Genomic DNA, 17,009 nt, shown 5'->3' on the forward strand with positions numbered 1-17,009 from the left:
TTCAGATTGCTGCAAGCTGAACAAATCTGAAGTACATTTTGAAATTCTTCATGTACTTCACATTATGAAATGTATGTAGTCATGAAGTTATGTACAGTGTGTCTGGTCATTATTCTTTGGCTTTTCATTTCCTAATGGTGTTTGCTGTGGGTTTTCTTTGTCATTCTGTTTTCACTTTTAGCAGGTCTTGCATGCCGAAAAGATAAATAATGTCTGTTGTTCGATACAGACCGCTTCTTCCCTGAGCTGAAGGTCAGTTGTGGCAGGGATTAGCAGGGCCGGTGTTAGCATTTTGAGGACCCCCAGCAAATGTCAAGTTGGGGGCCCCCCCTGAGCACTTCTTGTATAAGTATCCCCCTGCCACTACCAGTCTTCCTAGCTATCCTTTTAGCTCATGCTGCAAACTTTTAGGAGTACTACACACAGTCTGGCCTTATAGCTACATTGCTCTTACATTGCAATAAGCTTATGTACCACAGTATGTTGGCCCTTCTTACAAAGGGACAGAAACAGTTATTGTCATTTAGATGTAACAAGGATACATTACAACAACTCTGTACACTGCTGGACTTGGGTGAAATGGTGCCCTAGGGCACTGCCTACTGTTTCAGCCCCCCAAAACACACATACATCCTCCAGTACTCCTATTTCTCATATTTTACTTTTCTCTTCAGCTTTTGCAAGAAGTCATTACTTTATGTATGCTCTGAAGTGCATTTGTAGGTCTTTTTTTCCTTTTTGCACAACTTTTTCATCCAATGACAGCTTGAACAAAAATGATGATTAAAGAAAGAAATGTAGTGTTACTGTTTAGCTTTAATTTTCTTTACATCCTTTCAACATACCTTTCCTGACCAAGACAGCACAGTGATAGCCATTTAGGAAATAACTCAATTAAGCCACTCTCCCAGAAGCCATATAGGGTTATAGATGCTCTAGAATGCATTTTAGAGCATTTTCCAAACATTTAATCCAACAGTGACCTAAACAAAATTCTTGAGTAAGAAAAAGAATTGCAGTCTTACTTTTTATTTCAGTGAAGACATAAATTATGCCCATGGCTTAATGTTCAAAGCTGACAAAATCGTAGCTCACAATAAACTAACAAGCCAGTTTGTTGTGAGGATACACACATCCTGTCTTGGAATACTGCCTGCCTCCCTAATCCCCCAAAAAAGACAGTCATTCCCTATGCTTCCCTCTGGTGTTAGATTGGGATGAAAGCAAATGTTCAAATGGGCACAGTCATGTATTTCAAGTGATTGCTGCAATACATATACATAGCATGCCTCCTCACGCCTCAACCCTAACCCCCAAAGGCAGCCACCTGTATATACATGCCTGATGTGTGATTGTGAGGAAAGCACGTGCAAATATTAGGGGGCCCAGCACTGACCCCTGTGGCACCGCGCTGATGACATGTCTGCTGGCTGATGTGAAGTCACCCACTTTCATAGTTTGTGTTCAGTGTGTGAGGCAGTTGGCAACCAGTCTTAACAGCAAAGGGGTTTGCATTCAGTTTGCTAAATTTATCGGTAGTACCTGAGTGTGGGATTGTGTTGAAAGCCCTTGCAAAGTCAAAGTATGCTGTGTGCACAGATTTGCCGTCGTCAATGGCCCTGGTCACATGTTTGAAGAAATCCATCAGATTTAACATGTAGAATCTGCCCTTTACGAAGGCAAATTAGGTTGCATCCAGGGTTTGGAAGTCGCCTATGTCTTTATTTATGAGGTCCATAATGATATGTTCCATGGCCTTACAGATGAGGATGGTCAGGCTTATGGGTCTATAATTCCCCAAGTCTGTTGCTAGGCCACCTTTGTGAGGAGGAATAACTGTTGCTGTCCTATTTTCCACAGAAACATAGCCTGTGGTTAGGCTGAGATTGAAAATGGTACTTAATGGTGATGCTAGTTAATGTTTTAGCCTGTTTAGAAGACAGCCTGGGATACCATATGGTCCCATAGAGGCTGTTTTTTTGCCTTGGATAAGGCCTTAATGACCTGCTCTCTAGATTGGTGGTGGTGGGGGTTGGGGTTGGGGAAAAGTTTGTGATACGTTTGGAGGGGATAAGGGAGTGAAATCTTTGCCAAACCTATCTATCTGCTAGTGAGTTTGCCATCTCTGTGGGGCCAGTGTGTGTGATACCATTCGTCACTAGTTCTGCACATGCTTGGGTCCTACCTCTTAGACTACCTGTGTAGCTGTCAGAGACCTTATGGTTATCCTTGGCTGTGCTTAAGTAGTTAAGGCTAAAATAGTCTCCTAAGCAAAGGATAACCACAAAGCCTTTTTTACTTGTGTCTGAAATCATAAGGGAAACACTCAACAATATTCTTAGTTGGCTGTAGATGGCACTACCTATACTTAGGCAGAAGAAATAGAAAACCTGCTGGCCAATAAATTCATCTCAAATTTCACTCCTCATCACCTCTGGTCAATTTGCATAAAATACCCCTAGCATTCCTTTGCCTGTTATTTCAAAAGAACAGGTTGTCACTGCACTCTGTAAAGCTAGAAACATGGCATCAATGGGTCCTGATAGAATCCCAGGGTAACTATTAAATACCTTGAAACATGACCTGGCAGACCCACTTGGATCTCTACTTAATCACAGTATCCAGAAAGGCTTTGTTCCAGTAGAGTGAAGGTCAACAGTCATCCCTCTGAGCAAGAGGAGACCATCAACTGATACAGGAAACTACTGACCCATAAGTCTGACTAGCCTCATATGCAAGGCTATGGAATGATAATCATGGATCTGATTAACAATAACATAGGAAATCTCCAGACTCTATACCCAACCCAGTTCAGCTTTGTGAAGGGCAGGCCTTGCCTGATCAGTCTGGTGGCCTACTTTGAGAAGGTCACTAAGGCTATGGATGAGGATGAGACGGTGCATACCACCTACTATGACCTGGTCAAGGCATTTGACATGGTACTCTACTCTGGTATTATAGATAAACTCACAAAATTGGGCAGAAACCTCTATGTCACCAGGTGGATAGCGAAATGGCTCACTTATAGGGCACATGCTGTTAGAGTGGGGAAATCTACATCCAGCAAGAAGCCAGTCACCAGTAGAGTACCACAGGGCTCAGTGCTTGGCCCCTCTTGTTTGAACTATACTTCTCAGCTGCCAAGACAAATGTAGCTTGCCTTTGGCTGACCAGCTTTGTTGTTGACTGGAAGTTGGGTGCAATCACTGACTCCTCATATGATGCTGATATCCTACAGAAAGGTTTGATGCAAACTAATGATTGGTGTCAGAGTCATGGCCTCAATCTAAATGCAAAGAAGTGCATAATAATGCCCTTTGGGAAATCAGTCACCCCTCAAATTACAACCTTGATAGCACCCCAGTAAGAATGGACCCTGGTGGTGAGAGATTTGGGTACTGAGATAGATAGTAATCTGAACTTTGACCTCCATGTGTTTACAGTAGTGAGGAAAGCCTTCTATGTGGCTCAGCTTCTAAATAAGGGCATGGTATCCAGATCTAAGGATGTACCACTGTACTCAAACAACATCAGACCAATAATTAAGTACAAAGCACCCTTTGGCATTTTCTCCAAAAAATACAAGGTATAACCAACATGTCATATATATACCGCTTAAAAGCCCTATCACTGTATTCAGTTTCCTACCGATTACTGAGAGGCGATTTCTGTCTGAGCTACATGGCAGTCTCTGATCCAGCCATGATGGAAATGTTGCATATTCCCAAAAATAACTGCATGAGGGTTACCTGCTCCTAAGATCTAAACCTAATGTCTAACGTGAATATGTCATGCTGGGGAGACATTGCCCCTCTGGAGTAGGCTTCCTATTCACGTAAAGCAGAGCCCTTCCCTGACCATCTTCAAACGCAATCTGGACAGATGGATGGGAAATCATAAATTCACTCCTAGGGTGATGCCCCATGCCCCTTATAGACATAGGCAGTCTATAAAAGTAGTCAAAACCCCACTTGCTGACCCTTTTTATCTTTCCCCTAGGGACAGAAAATTGTGCAAAATCTGAATAAAAACTGGCTAGACTTGTAATGGCTCTTGAGCTATTAGCCTAGTAATCTCTTATGAACATATGAACCCTCAGTTACTCTTGTCTTCTTGCTTGTTTAAAATCTTCACTGGATTGTCTTCTGCTTTTCTACACGTGTACCTAAACTAATTTTAATGTCCTCTTTGGCCTTCTCTGCAATTGGAGCTGCCTGGCTTCCTGTTCTGATCTCCTTATTTCTTCATCTGACACGCACAGTGCAGTCTATCACTTGTCTCAGGTTCTTCATCTCTGTTACCCCTAGCTTCCTCAACTGTTCTGCCTTCATTGATCACCTATCTTTACCAGACAGTAGTACATTGCTTTGTACACCTTAGTCTTCAGCTTCTTTGACATACTTTCATACAGTACACTGGACACACTGTACTAGCCCCTCTGATTCTAGCTTTGACCTCCACATTCAGACTTTTCCTCAGCCACCCCTTCTAGGTACTTGAAGCTGTTAACCTCTTCTAGTATTTCCCCTTCTGCCTAAATTTTCAGCTAATTGTAATTTCCCCATTTGCTGCTATTACACCCATCTTCTCTGTACTCAGCTTCATCCCATGTGCCTTCAGTTTTGCATTTCTGTTCTCTAGTTCTCACACATGTTGTTTTGAGGTTCTGACATTCTTCTTAATCTCCACCTATTTCATCTCCTGCTGAGGTGCTAGCACTCTGAGTATGTACTTGATCTCTTGATCTTTCCTTCCAGTCAAATTCCAGATTGTCTTCCTAATCTCTAACTTTAGTGCCTTCTCTGACCACTGTTTGCAGCTGATTGTGGCAACCAATGGTTTATGCTGTAGGTCAACTGTTTTACCAGGGGTGGTTTTTCTACCCTAATGTCCTTTCCACTATATATTGTACAAGTCTTTGTCACTTTTTCATCACAGCCTCATCCTAAGTAATATACTTAATACTGGCATCACTGCTTTTCATGACAGTACCAGTTTGCTTCTGTAGACCTGTATGTTTGAGCTGTAGTCAAATTCATGGTGGTACAAGTGACATCACTACAGTAAGTCTTGTGCTCTTGAGTGAAACAAGGACTTAATTGCTGAAGGTACATTTAGATTGGTGTAGTGTGTGATTGATTTGCAAATATTTTATAAGGTTACAAATGTTATAGTGTTCTGTTTCACTGACAGAGTACTGTCTGCAAAGATGGTCTGTCAGCATAAATCTCTTAACTCTGTACCTTATAGTTTCAAGCCTGTATATATATATATTAGCATCCTGTACCCACCCAAACTATCATGCAGTAGCAGAGGAGAACACATGTAAGCCAGCTGGTGAAGACATGAAATAAGTGCACATGTTAGCACTGTATGCCAATGAGCGAAGCACAGGAATGCTACTGCTGTGCTTCATCGACCCATACCACAGCCAAAATCAGTGACGCTCAGCCACCATCAGTCTGTATCGTCATACAGCCCTTCACTGAAATTCACATCAGTGACTTGAGAAATCATTGTTAAAAATAAACACATCCATTCTACATGAAATAATATAGCTCAGGTCAAGCTGTAACAGGATTACTATGCAAAGATAACCATGTGTGCAACCAGATTGCATTTCTCAGTGTACATTTAAAAATGGTTAGAATGCCTAAACTCTTGTTAGACATGTATTTTTTGTTACTATTAATTCCTGGGAAAGTGTTACTCAGAAGGCAGGAGTAAAGAGCCACATGAGGGCACAGTTTCTGTGGAACACCAGGCTAAGTGATTTGTTTGATGTCTGTTGCCATGCATAGGTTCATAGGTTGGTACTAGGCTTTCAGCCCTAGGGTCTATACAAGCCTAGCCATAACAGTTCCCTGGCTATTTCTTCCCAGAATATTTATTTCCCTGGTCCCCTGTCTAGCAGGGTGACTGACGTGATCCCCAGGGTGAATGTTCTATCTCCCATCCAAATGTCAAGGTTACTATTGGTGGGCCAAAGAGGCGCTCAGCTTGACATGTATGGGCAGTCTATTCCAGAGTATGGAGAGTCTCTGGGTCAGGAACCTACCCCAACCTAGCCAAGTTGGAAATGTGCGACTCTGGTTCACTGAAGGAGAGGAGACAGGAGGAGTAACTTGGTCAAGAACAAAACTTACAAAACTGCTCTCTGTAAAGTCTTTTTTTATTATCTCAGTATTTTATTATCTCAGTAATTTGTTGACGCCTTTGCAAACTTATTTCAAGAATGTGTAGTATGTGAATAGGAAAAACATTTGTAAAACTCAATGCAGACTGTTCAATGATACTTAATCTGCAGACTTGGCTATACGTTTCAGGTAATCCATTATAAGTGAATGAATGTATAGTTTGACAACATATGGATGAGCACCTTTACCGTACAATCTGTGCTCTCACAATATATTACAGGGCAGATTTACCTTTGCAAAGAAAACAGGTCTCATCTGGATGTCTGCCTCCATGACGACATTCAGGGATAACAAAATAAATAAAATGAAATAAAAGTGTAGTAATTCATGAAAAAATAAAAAAATATATCTTTTTTCATCTTTTGCACATAGTCATGGATTACATGTTTCAGCTACATGGCATCTGGCTGCTATTTCAGAAGACGTAAAGGGAACAGTGTGTGAGTGATGAGTCAGGCAGTCATTCAGTAGGTGAGAGAGGAAGTCATAGTATACGAAACAGAACAGAGATATTCTACATCTGTGTGCGCATTTCTTACTGTCATTACATCTGTACTTAAACGTTAACCAGGAGATACTGTATAAGTTAGAAATTTCTACCAAGTTATTCTGATTATTCATTCTGCAGTGCAACAGGTAGGACATACTAGTTTTTCTTACATATATTCATTTGCTAGTTGTTTGGATTCTCTTTGTCCTTTTTGTCATCATGCTTGATTTAATAAATAAAGCAAACAATTAAATTTATATTGCAGGATATGTTCAGATATGCCTTAGCACACAATCATAGATTGTTTTTATTGCATTGCATGTACATTAATTGGCATTTATTGTCATAGTGTGAAGGTGCTTGCAGTGTTACGCTCATATAACACAAGAGTGTACAGTATGTGTTTTTCTTGAAACTGTTTGCCTAATGCAATGTTAGCAAAATCTGTATGTAGGCAGTTTCAGTTTGAAGTGGTGTATTAATTTTGGACTGCTTTGGTAAAGACTGATTAAAAAACTAGTATTTTTATAAATGGTATAAATGATGGAATGTGTTTATCTTGCTTAAACAAGATGGCATTCTGTGATTGTCTCAAGTAAAATTAAAACATTAAAGCTGTTCTGCTATCCATCAAGTTTTTAGTGTGACCCACTGACTTGTGCATACACAGTGTTTTTGTCTCTAAATACTCTTTGCGGATGGCTTGAAGACAGTTTAGGACATTTGTCTTTGTGTGAGTATTTTTAAAGTACATTAAGGAAAAATGCCTATTAAAAAAAGTGAAATTGATATGCATAACCCAGTATTTTGTCAATCAGCTATCTCACTGCCCAATCCCATAGTGCCTCCTCAGATATATAAACCCATAAATATTATGTTTATGTGGTTATTGGATATCTAATAGCAATATGCAAGTAATACGTTTTGACATCTACTTATATGGGCACCACATAACCATGATGGTTTTACAGACATTTTTTTAGCTAGGTTGTCAGAGAATTTGGCACTCATCCCCTCAACCCCCCCCCCCCCAAAAAAAAACCCCTCAAATAATATAATCAAATTTAGGAGAACTGCATACCTCAAGAGTATACCTCATTATGAGGTGCATTCCACATTTTGAATCTTAAAGTTCCTCCCAATTTCACATCGAAAGGGTTTGTCACACACTCAGTTATTTTGCAATACCACTGTCAAATAATACTGACTTGTGTTCGTTCATCAAAATATCTGGATTCTAGAGATAGAAGCTTTTGGCGTAGTCCATGGCTTTCTCAGGTTTAACAAATCAAACTAAAAAAAATGACATCCATAGTGTGCAGACTGCTGCTAGGAGCTTCTTGCTAATTTGTGAATGCTCCGCTCCTATTTACATTTTCAGTTCCAAAAGTGTAAGATTTGCAAAACCACAGTAAATTAAAAAAAATAAAAAATAAAAAAAAAACAAGGACTTGGTTCGCAGGCTGCAGCAGCCAATCAGATCCTTTGTTTCAGCGAGCGGACCTGATTGAGTGCAGCTTGCCAGTGAATCCAAAAAAAAAATGGAAACACAGTTCCGATTTTCACGGTGACGGCAGGGTCCAGGAAGCCGGATTATGCGGATGTCCACGAGGAGCCAAGCTGAAGAAGAGCAACGCCGGTCGGAGCAAACCGTGGCTGCTGAATGGGGGCCCTCATTTGCGAGGAGGTAATCGGGGGCTCGCCGCGGGTTTTGCTGATGCCTAACGCCGGCTATGGGGATTAGAATACTGATCTGACAAACAACTATGCAAAAACCACACGTGTGAGAATGCAGGATCCAGCGTTGTCTCTTCTGTCCTTCCTCATCAAATGAGTACTTCGGATCTGACTTTGGCCACTCTCAGACTTTGGACCCAAGGGTCAGGCTCCTCCCCTTACCCATAATCCACTGTTTGTGCCAAATTACCTTAGATCTTTTTTGCCACTCATTTGCTTCAGCCATAGATATCCAGGCTCATTGCTTTGGGTTTCAGCTAACTGCCTTTTGTATGTTTTTCTTAAATTTTTGGAGTAGTTTCTACCTTTTTTCCTACTCTTACTTCTACCTCCCTTTTATATACATACATACATATATATATATATATATATATATACACACACACACACAAGAAAATAAAACTTTTATCAACCCCTTAGGCACCATTTTGTAGGTGCAGTCTCTTACCTCTTTCTCTATATAGAATCTTTTCTGTTAATCAGAAATTAGGGTTTTTGTTGTATTGTTGCTGTTATAGTTGGTATTGTTTTTTTTTTATTTGTAATTTAACACCTTTATTAAATTATCCCTTATATAAGCCACGGTGGTGCAGCGGAAGCGTTGTTGCCTCAAAGCAAGAGGTTCTCCCGTTCGATTCTCGGCAGGAGCGCCTTCTGTGTGGAGTCTGCATGTCCTCCCCACGTGGCATTCGAAAGACATGCATAGAATGGGCATGCCTTCGTTGAAGGTTGGGCACCGAGCTGGCACCTCGACACCCGTAAAAAATCTACTGCCAATCATTAGCGGACAGGAGTTCCGCTGTGGCGACCCCTAACCGTGAAAAGCTGAAAAAAAGAACAACAACATTAAATTATCCCTTATGAGATAGGCAATCATACATTTATGTAAAGAAAACAAACCATATTAACCTGTTCCTAGTTATACATTATATGTCCGCTAAGTTTTTTGTAGCAAAATCATCAGTCCAGCATTATATAAATTGCTTAATTCCTACCTTTCCTTAAAGATCATGTCTAAAGGTGCAAAACAACCTTTGTTTTTATGCTTAAAAAGGTGTTTGCGTGTATCTTTGTGTACAAACACTTCTTTATGCAAAAAAATAAAGGTAATTTCACATAATAAAATTCTTTTAAAAATGCTTCAGAATGCAGAATACTAAAAGTTCATAGCCATATTTACGATATTAATATTTATGGGTAAGCAGGAGGTGCTTACATCACTTTCAGTGTTCAGCTGCAGTTATGCTGGGTTAGTGTGGGTAAGTAATTGTGTATTAGTTATGCAATTGCAAAAACAACTTGGCAAAAAAAAAATAATGATTAGTTAGTTGTTTTTTCCCAAAGTCTAAATATAATAGTTTGGCAGTTTCATAACTAGTAACACATTTACTTACCCATGCTAACCCAGCATAATTAGAGCCGGACATGAAAAGTGACATAAGGGCCTCTTGTCCACCCATAAATATTAATGATGTAAATGCAGCTGTATTTTTAATCTTCTGTATTCGGAAGCAAACTTTAAATGCAGATACTTTTTAAATACAGCAAAATGAACTTTTATTTTCACATAGTAAAGAATTTTCATGTATAAAGATGCATGCAAACTCTTTTTTTGTGTGAAAAGGAAAATTTGTCCCACACATTTAAACTTGATTTTTAAAATCCACTTCTCCTCCAAAACATTGTTCTGCATATATTGTTTCACAATTTCCTTTTTTTTCTATGTAATTTGCTTCTGCGCTTTTCTGAAGATCCCACTTCCAGTTCTTTTATATCTGTTATAATATTCAGTACTTCAAATGCAGTTACTTTAGAATTTGATTTCCATTTTCTAGTAAATGCTTTTTTGGCAGCCACCAGAATTAAACTTAGCAAGGCTTTACTATGTCTAGACAATTCAGATCTTGTATCCCAGCTCAGGAAATCATTTCCTTAAAACCACCCATTTGCCCACCAAATATTTCTGACAGAGTACTCTGTAGGGAATTTTTGAAGTCTGCCAAACATTTGCATTTCCTCCTTAGCCTATTCTGCATCAAAAAATGTCTTTGATCCTCCAGGAAAAAAATATTCTGAAGAGAGGTTGATCTCAACAGCTGGAATCTCACACCTGTCTTTCGACATTCCCTGATTGCTGGGATAAATTTGCTTTTCTGCCTAGTGTATGGTAAATAATCATTATCCACAAAAACTCTACTGTCTCCAGTTTTTAATACTTTGCCCTTCTGCCACAGTTTTGTCAGGATAGATTCTTTCTGCTGATATGATTGCATCTTTACTAATAACAGGTCTTGGCTGCTTTCTCATGGCCAGGTTTGGAGCATACACATGCTGTCCCCTTTAAATTAACAAATCCTGCTACGGAATACCAGTCCAGTTGCTTATTTGAGCTTTCATAAAATAAATACAGCCTGTTCTTTCCAGCTTCTGTGGTACAGCAGAAGATCTCAGGTCTTCACATCATACTGTGTCCTCTTAACTACCAATGTGAGAGTGTTCAATCTCGCCGTTTGTTCTTACACCTGGGTTCGGAGCCGATCCTCGGCTCCGTGTCGGCCGCTTGGCAAAGCTCTGCATCGAGAAGAAGAAGCTCGAGACCAACCTAACTCCTACAATCCCCCTCTGCCTTTACCTCAGATCTAGTTTGCCGCTGCAACGTTCGCATCATTTTTGATGAGCTCGGACCACCTCAAAGCTAAGATTAATTATTTCTTATATTTTTCTTATAAAACGTTTTCTTAAAGTTGACTGTGTGTATGTGTGAGTAGTGTATCGAGGGTTTCTCGGTTCCGTATATATTTTATATACTTTATTAGAGTTATTCCCTCGGGGCCTACCCCACCCTTTAACTTTACTGGATTTGACTATTGGATTTGACTATTGTACAGGATTTGACAAATTTTTGCTGGATTGGACAAGTTTTACTGGATTGGACAATTGTACTGGCTATTTCACTGTTTACTGGATTTGACTTTGTAACATGTCTGAGAAAGCTAAATCAGGCTTCAAACGGTGCCAATGTGGACAGAAGATGTCTGTCACAGACAATCATAGTTCCTGCGTCTACTGTCTTGGCCCTCTCCATCTGCAAGAAGACTGCTCCATCTGTCATTCTTTCAGTGGAAGGGTCATGACAGATAGGCGCAGGAAACTTATGGATAGGGGCCTTTTGAAGCCTGCATTCCAAGAGGCTCTGGATGCATCAGACCAGACATCCAAATCCTCGAAGGAATCGAAGACGTCGGAGCCCAGGTCATCGGCTCCGAGCTCTTTGTTCAAAGTTCGATCACCGGTTCCACAGACTTCGGGGCCGAGTGTTGAACTGTTGTCAGTTACCGAGCCTCGAGTCTTGGAACCGGTGACGGAGCTTCCTCCTCCAGCACTTTTGAGGTCGGCTCCGTCTTCGATTCCTTCGACGCGTTCTTCCAGGCCCCTCTCCGACACCGATGTAGACCGCGTGGTGCAGAAATTGGAGAATACGGCCTTGTCCAAACTCATCTCTGTCTCCTCCCAGTTGGTGTCGAGACTCGAAGGCCTTCCCTTATCTCCACCTGTTCCTCCTCCGAGGCCTATGCAGTCTTCGGAGCTGGGAGAGGCTGATCTGGTGATTGTGGAGCCCTCGGTGCCGGAACCGTCTTTTTCTCGGTCGGCACCGTTCACCTCGACCCCGTCGGACCCAGTACCAGAGTCTCGGAGCCGAAGATCCATCCTTGGATCCGGGACTGAGAGTCGGACCGATGTTTCGGTTCCGACACTCCCTCTCGGGGCCTCGGCTCGGATCGACTCGGCTCCGTCCTCGGGGTCGATTCCTTCGGTGCCTGTCTCGGGGATTCCTCCGATTTCTTCGGAACTGGGGGATGCCTCGACTCGGGACCCGGGGGCCTTCGACCTCATGAGGAAGGTGTTGTCTACTCAGACAACCACTTCAGCAGAAACAGCTTCTCCTTCCCATAAAGGACCGTTATCCTCCTCTGCACCCACGGCTACATCTAAGCGTCGAGCACCAGTGTCTCAGCCACCCCTAGAGGGTGCCCCCTCTTCCTCGGAGGCTTCATCGGATGCCCCCCCCCGAGGAAGTTCCGAGGAAAAGATTGTGTAAGAGGAGACACTTGGATTCTCCACAAGAATCCTTGACATCGGACACTGACTTGGATGAGTCAGAAGGGTCCCCAAAATCACCCTCGGAGGATGTCTCCTTTTCTGACATCCTGGAGATCCTAAAGCAGAGAGGTGATTGGCAATCCCTTCCCCCTTCTGAGGATGAGTCAGTTTTGCTGAAGGCATTCGGTGCTCGCCCTTCCTCCTCCTGGGTTACTCCGCCCTTCGATGAGTTGATGGAATTGATTGCTCGAAGGGCGTGGGAAGCACCTGACACGGTGGAGCCAGTCCCTAGAAAGCCTAATAAATATATTACTGCTCCCCAAGATAAGGCTTATCTGACAACGGGAGTGCCAGTGGACGCTATGGTGGTGGCAGCGGCCACGAAAAAGGAGATGTCTGAATCTTCCTCATCTGTCCATCCGCCTAACAGAGATTCTAGGACTATGGACAGGTATGGGAAGTGCATTTTTAGTTCAGTGGCTTTTTCTATGCGATCCCTGAACTATTTGACCCACTTCACATGGTTACAGAGGGATCTAATCAAAGAGTTGGGAGATACCCTCCAGGGTACTACAGATGCTGCTGTCTCGGAGAAAGTTACAGCACATCTCAATACCCTTACATCTATTGTGAACTCGTCCATGAGGCTGATCTCATACGCAGCCGAAGGATCGAGTAGGGCAGCGGCTTCAGCGATTGCTCTTCGTAGACAATCCTGGATGCGATTATGTTCCTTTGCGGAAGCCTTCAAGTCTTCCTTTACTAATGCCCCATTTGATGATGCCACTCTCTTTGGCCCCAAAGTAAAGGAGACCCTTACCCGGTGTGAGCAAGAGGGAAAGACTCTGTCTGCTGTCGGAGTCCGTTTTTCAACCCCATCCAGACCGTACCCCAAAGGGCAACGTGGTGGAAAAATGTGGTTTCGAAAACCCCAAGGCTCTTTCCCAGGCACACAGGGTGATGCCCCCTCTAGAGGCAGAGGAGGGGGCAGAGGTGGAAGACGTCGCCCTGGCGGCAGAGGGGGTCCGCAAAACCAAGGTGACAGGGATACACCCCCTGGGAAACCTTTCCAGCACTCCTGAGAGGAGGCCCGACTGTCCTGCTCTGGAGGCAGTCGGGGTCGCTTAGCTTTATACCCTCAGGCCTGGCAAAGTCTTACATCAGACAATTGGGTAAAAAGCATTGTTACCAGAGGTTACAGAATTCCCTTCCTATTGCCCCCAATTCAAGAGAAAAGACTCCCAGATGTGCCATCTGCGAGGCCCTGCAGCTATAGAAATTTCAAAGCTGCTAGAAAAAAGTCATCCAACCAGTCCCAGCGTACCAAAGAGGCTTCGGTACTTACTCAAGGTTCTTTTTAGTTCCAAAAGACAGGGGACTGGAGGCCAATTCTGGACCTAAGCAAACTCAATACCTTCATCAAGAAAAAAGTTCCGGATGGTCACGGTTCAAACGATCCATCCATTCTTACGGAAGGAGGAGTGGATGTGCTCAATAGATCTAAAGGACGATACTACCACATCAAAATGGCCAGGGCGTCCAGGGATCACTTGCGCTTCCGGCTGGGAGCCAGTCACTTTCAGTTTCGAGCCCTGCCCTTTGGTCTGACCTCAGCCCCCAGGGTTTTCACCAAATGTATGGCAGTGGTAGCGTCTCACTTGAGACGCCTGGGATTCCAGGTGTTTCCGTATCTGGACGACTGGCTCCTTTCTGCCACCACCGAGCGTCGACTGATTCAGGCCAGGGATTACACACTACAACTTTGTGTTCATCTCGGAATTTCCGTAAATTTCGAAGAATCTTTACTACAGCCATCACAGCATATCTCATTTATAGGAGCAGAATTGGATACGCGTTGTTTAATTCTAAGGCTTCCTCCAGAAAGGATAGCCTCACTACAAAACCATATATCTCTTCTTCTGTCATCCAGAAAATCCCCAGCGAAACTGGTTCTGAAGGTTTTGGGTCTCATGGCAGCTTCTCTCATTGCGATACCCTTGGGAAGACTGCACATGAGAGTTCTTCAATGGCTACTGTTTGCACAATGGTCGTTCCAACAGTTACCCCTGACGCACGAAATTCACATCACAAACATATGCAAATCACACCTGGCTTGGTGGCTCGGACTTGCAATCTTTCCAGCGGAAGACCATTTGTGCTACCCACGACAGCCACGGTGACCACGGACGCTTCCCTGATAGGGTGGGGGCATCTTTCAGGGACAGACAGTCCAAGGCGAATGGACCAATTTGGAGTACAATCTGCACATCAATGTTCTAGAGTTGAGGGCAGTGTTTCTAGCGTTGCAACACTTTGCTCCCCTTCTTCCTCTAGGGACAATTGCAGTTCAGACGGACAACATGTCCGTAGTCTGGTACATAAACAAGCAAGGGGGAACCAAGTCTTATCAGCTATGCAGAGAGGCCATGAGAATCTGGCAATGGGCGGAGTCCACGGGTCGCTTTCTGATAGCAACGCACATCCCGGGGTTATCCAACGTCATAGCCGACAGGTTGAGCAGAGCTATCCTGTTACCTCACGAGTGGTCCCTCAAACAGTCAGTTGCGAAGGAAATTTTTCGCAAGTGGGGTCAGCCTTCCTGCGTTCTCTTTGCGTCTCCAATGAACGCCAAATGCAGAAGCTATTTTGCCCTATTACCCCCTCCAGGGGAAGTCCCCAGGGACGCTCTGGTTCACGATTGGCCCCGGGGTCTTCTTTACGCCTTTCCTCCCTTTCCCCTGATTGCAAAGTTTCTGCAGAAAGCCAACAACCTGCAAAGGACGATTATCCTCATTGCCCCATTCTGGCCTCGTCAAATCTGGTTTCCCTTTCTTCTGGCACACCGAATTCAGGAACCCTGGATCCTGGACCCGGAGCCGGATCTACTGACCCACTCGTCAGGGGCTCCCCACCCGTCGCTACTCTCCCTCAGACTAGCAGCTTGGCTGCTCCGCTTCCCTACTTAGCCAGGTCTGATCTTCTTTCCCCTGCAGTTCAGAATGTACTAGTGGCTTCTCATAAAGCTTCCACTACAAAGACTTACACTAGTAAATGGAAGCGTTTTGTGCACTGGGAAAATACACAACAATTGCACCCCGTGATAGCTCCTTTGAATAGGGTCTTGGAGTTTTTGACCGAACTGTTCCACCAAGGAGCTTCTCCTGCCACTTTGAGAGTGCAATTGGCTGCCATTTCAAACTTTCATGTGGAAGAATGTGGGGCTCCTATTATGGCTCTCAGACTTTGTAAGGCCTTTCTGAAAGGATCTTTCCATATTAGACCACCAGTTAGAACTCTTACATCACCTTGGAACTTAAACCTTCTCTTATCTCAGCTGATGCTACCACCCTTTAAACCAGCCTCTTCCTGTCCTTTGAAATATTTGTCATGGAAGACCCTCTTTTTGGTGGCCATTACATCGGCCAGACGGGTATCGGAGCTTCAAGCTCTTTCCGTTAAACACCCTTATTTAATCTTTCACTCTGATAGAGTATCTCTTCGCACTAATCCGTCCTTTCTTCCTAAAGTTTGCTCTGTTAATAACATTAATCAGTCCATTGAGCTCCCTACCTTTTCCAAAAACCACTCCAATAAGTTGGAATATATGTTACACAAGTTGGATGTTCATAGACAACTCAGATTTTACTTGGATAGAACAAAGGATCACAGAAAAACAGACCAGCTTTTTATAGCCTTTGCAGACAGCAGGAAGGGTATGGCAGTTACGAAACGAACCCTTTCCAAATGGCTATCTGATTGCATTATTTTTGTTTATGCTGCTTCGGAGCAAACTTTACCTGTCAAGCCCAAAGGGCACTCTACAAGATCAGTATCTACATCCCTGGCTCATGCAGCTCGCCTACCGTTAGACACTATTTGTGCGGCTGCCACTTGGTCTAAACCACATACATTCATTTCTCATTACAAAGTAGACAGGGTTTCTAGGGACAGGGCAACCTTTGGTTCCACTGTGCTCAGGAACGTTCTCCCGTGAGTTCCTCAGGAACATGGAGCTAGGGACGCTACCCAGGTGTAAGAACAAACGGCGAGATTGAACACTCTCACATTTAGAAGTTATGTCCTTACCATAACTTTCCATGTGGAGTGTTCATCTCACCTTTGTTCTTACATTCCCACCCTCCCACCCTCAGGAAGAACGTCCAGTTTAGGTGTCTGGTTTGTTTTTTCCTGCTTCTGCCTTCAGTAGTTGTTGTATATATATATATATATATATATATATATATATATATATATATATATATATATATGTTTTTCAGCTATGTTGTTCTTGGCATGAATGTGTTGTTCTCTCTGTTGACTTCTGGTTTGCTTGCAAACTAGATCTGAGGTAAAGGCAGAGGGGGATTGTGGGAGTTAGGTTGGTCTCGAGCTTCTTCTTCTCGATGCAGAGCTTTGCCAAGCGGCCGACACGGAGCCGAGGATCGGCTCCGAACCCAGGTGTAAGAACAAAGGCGAGATGAACA

At 43.1% G+C, this 17,009-nt stretch overlaps 1 protein-coding gene across 2 annotated transcripts in view; it reads left to right on the forward strand.

The window, feature by feature from the left end:
• Positions 1–17,009, forward strand: part of TRAF5 (TNF receptor associated factor 5) — an 845,712-nt gene that overhangs the window by 467,548 nt on the left and 361,155 nt on the right. The gene's annotated exons all lie outside the window — the stretch shown is intronic.

The sequence above is a fragment of the Protopterus annectens genome, chromosome 1.part0 (assembly GCF_019279795.1).
Source record: "Protopterus annectens isolate FY-2018-M chromosome 1.part0, PAN1.0, whole genome shotgun sequence".
Lineage (NCBI taxonomy): Eukaryota > Metazoa > Chordata > Ceratodontiformes > Protopteridae > Protopterus > Protopterus annectens.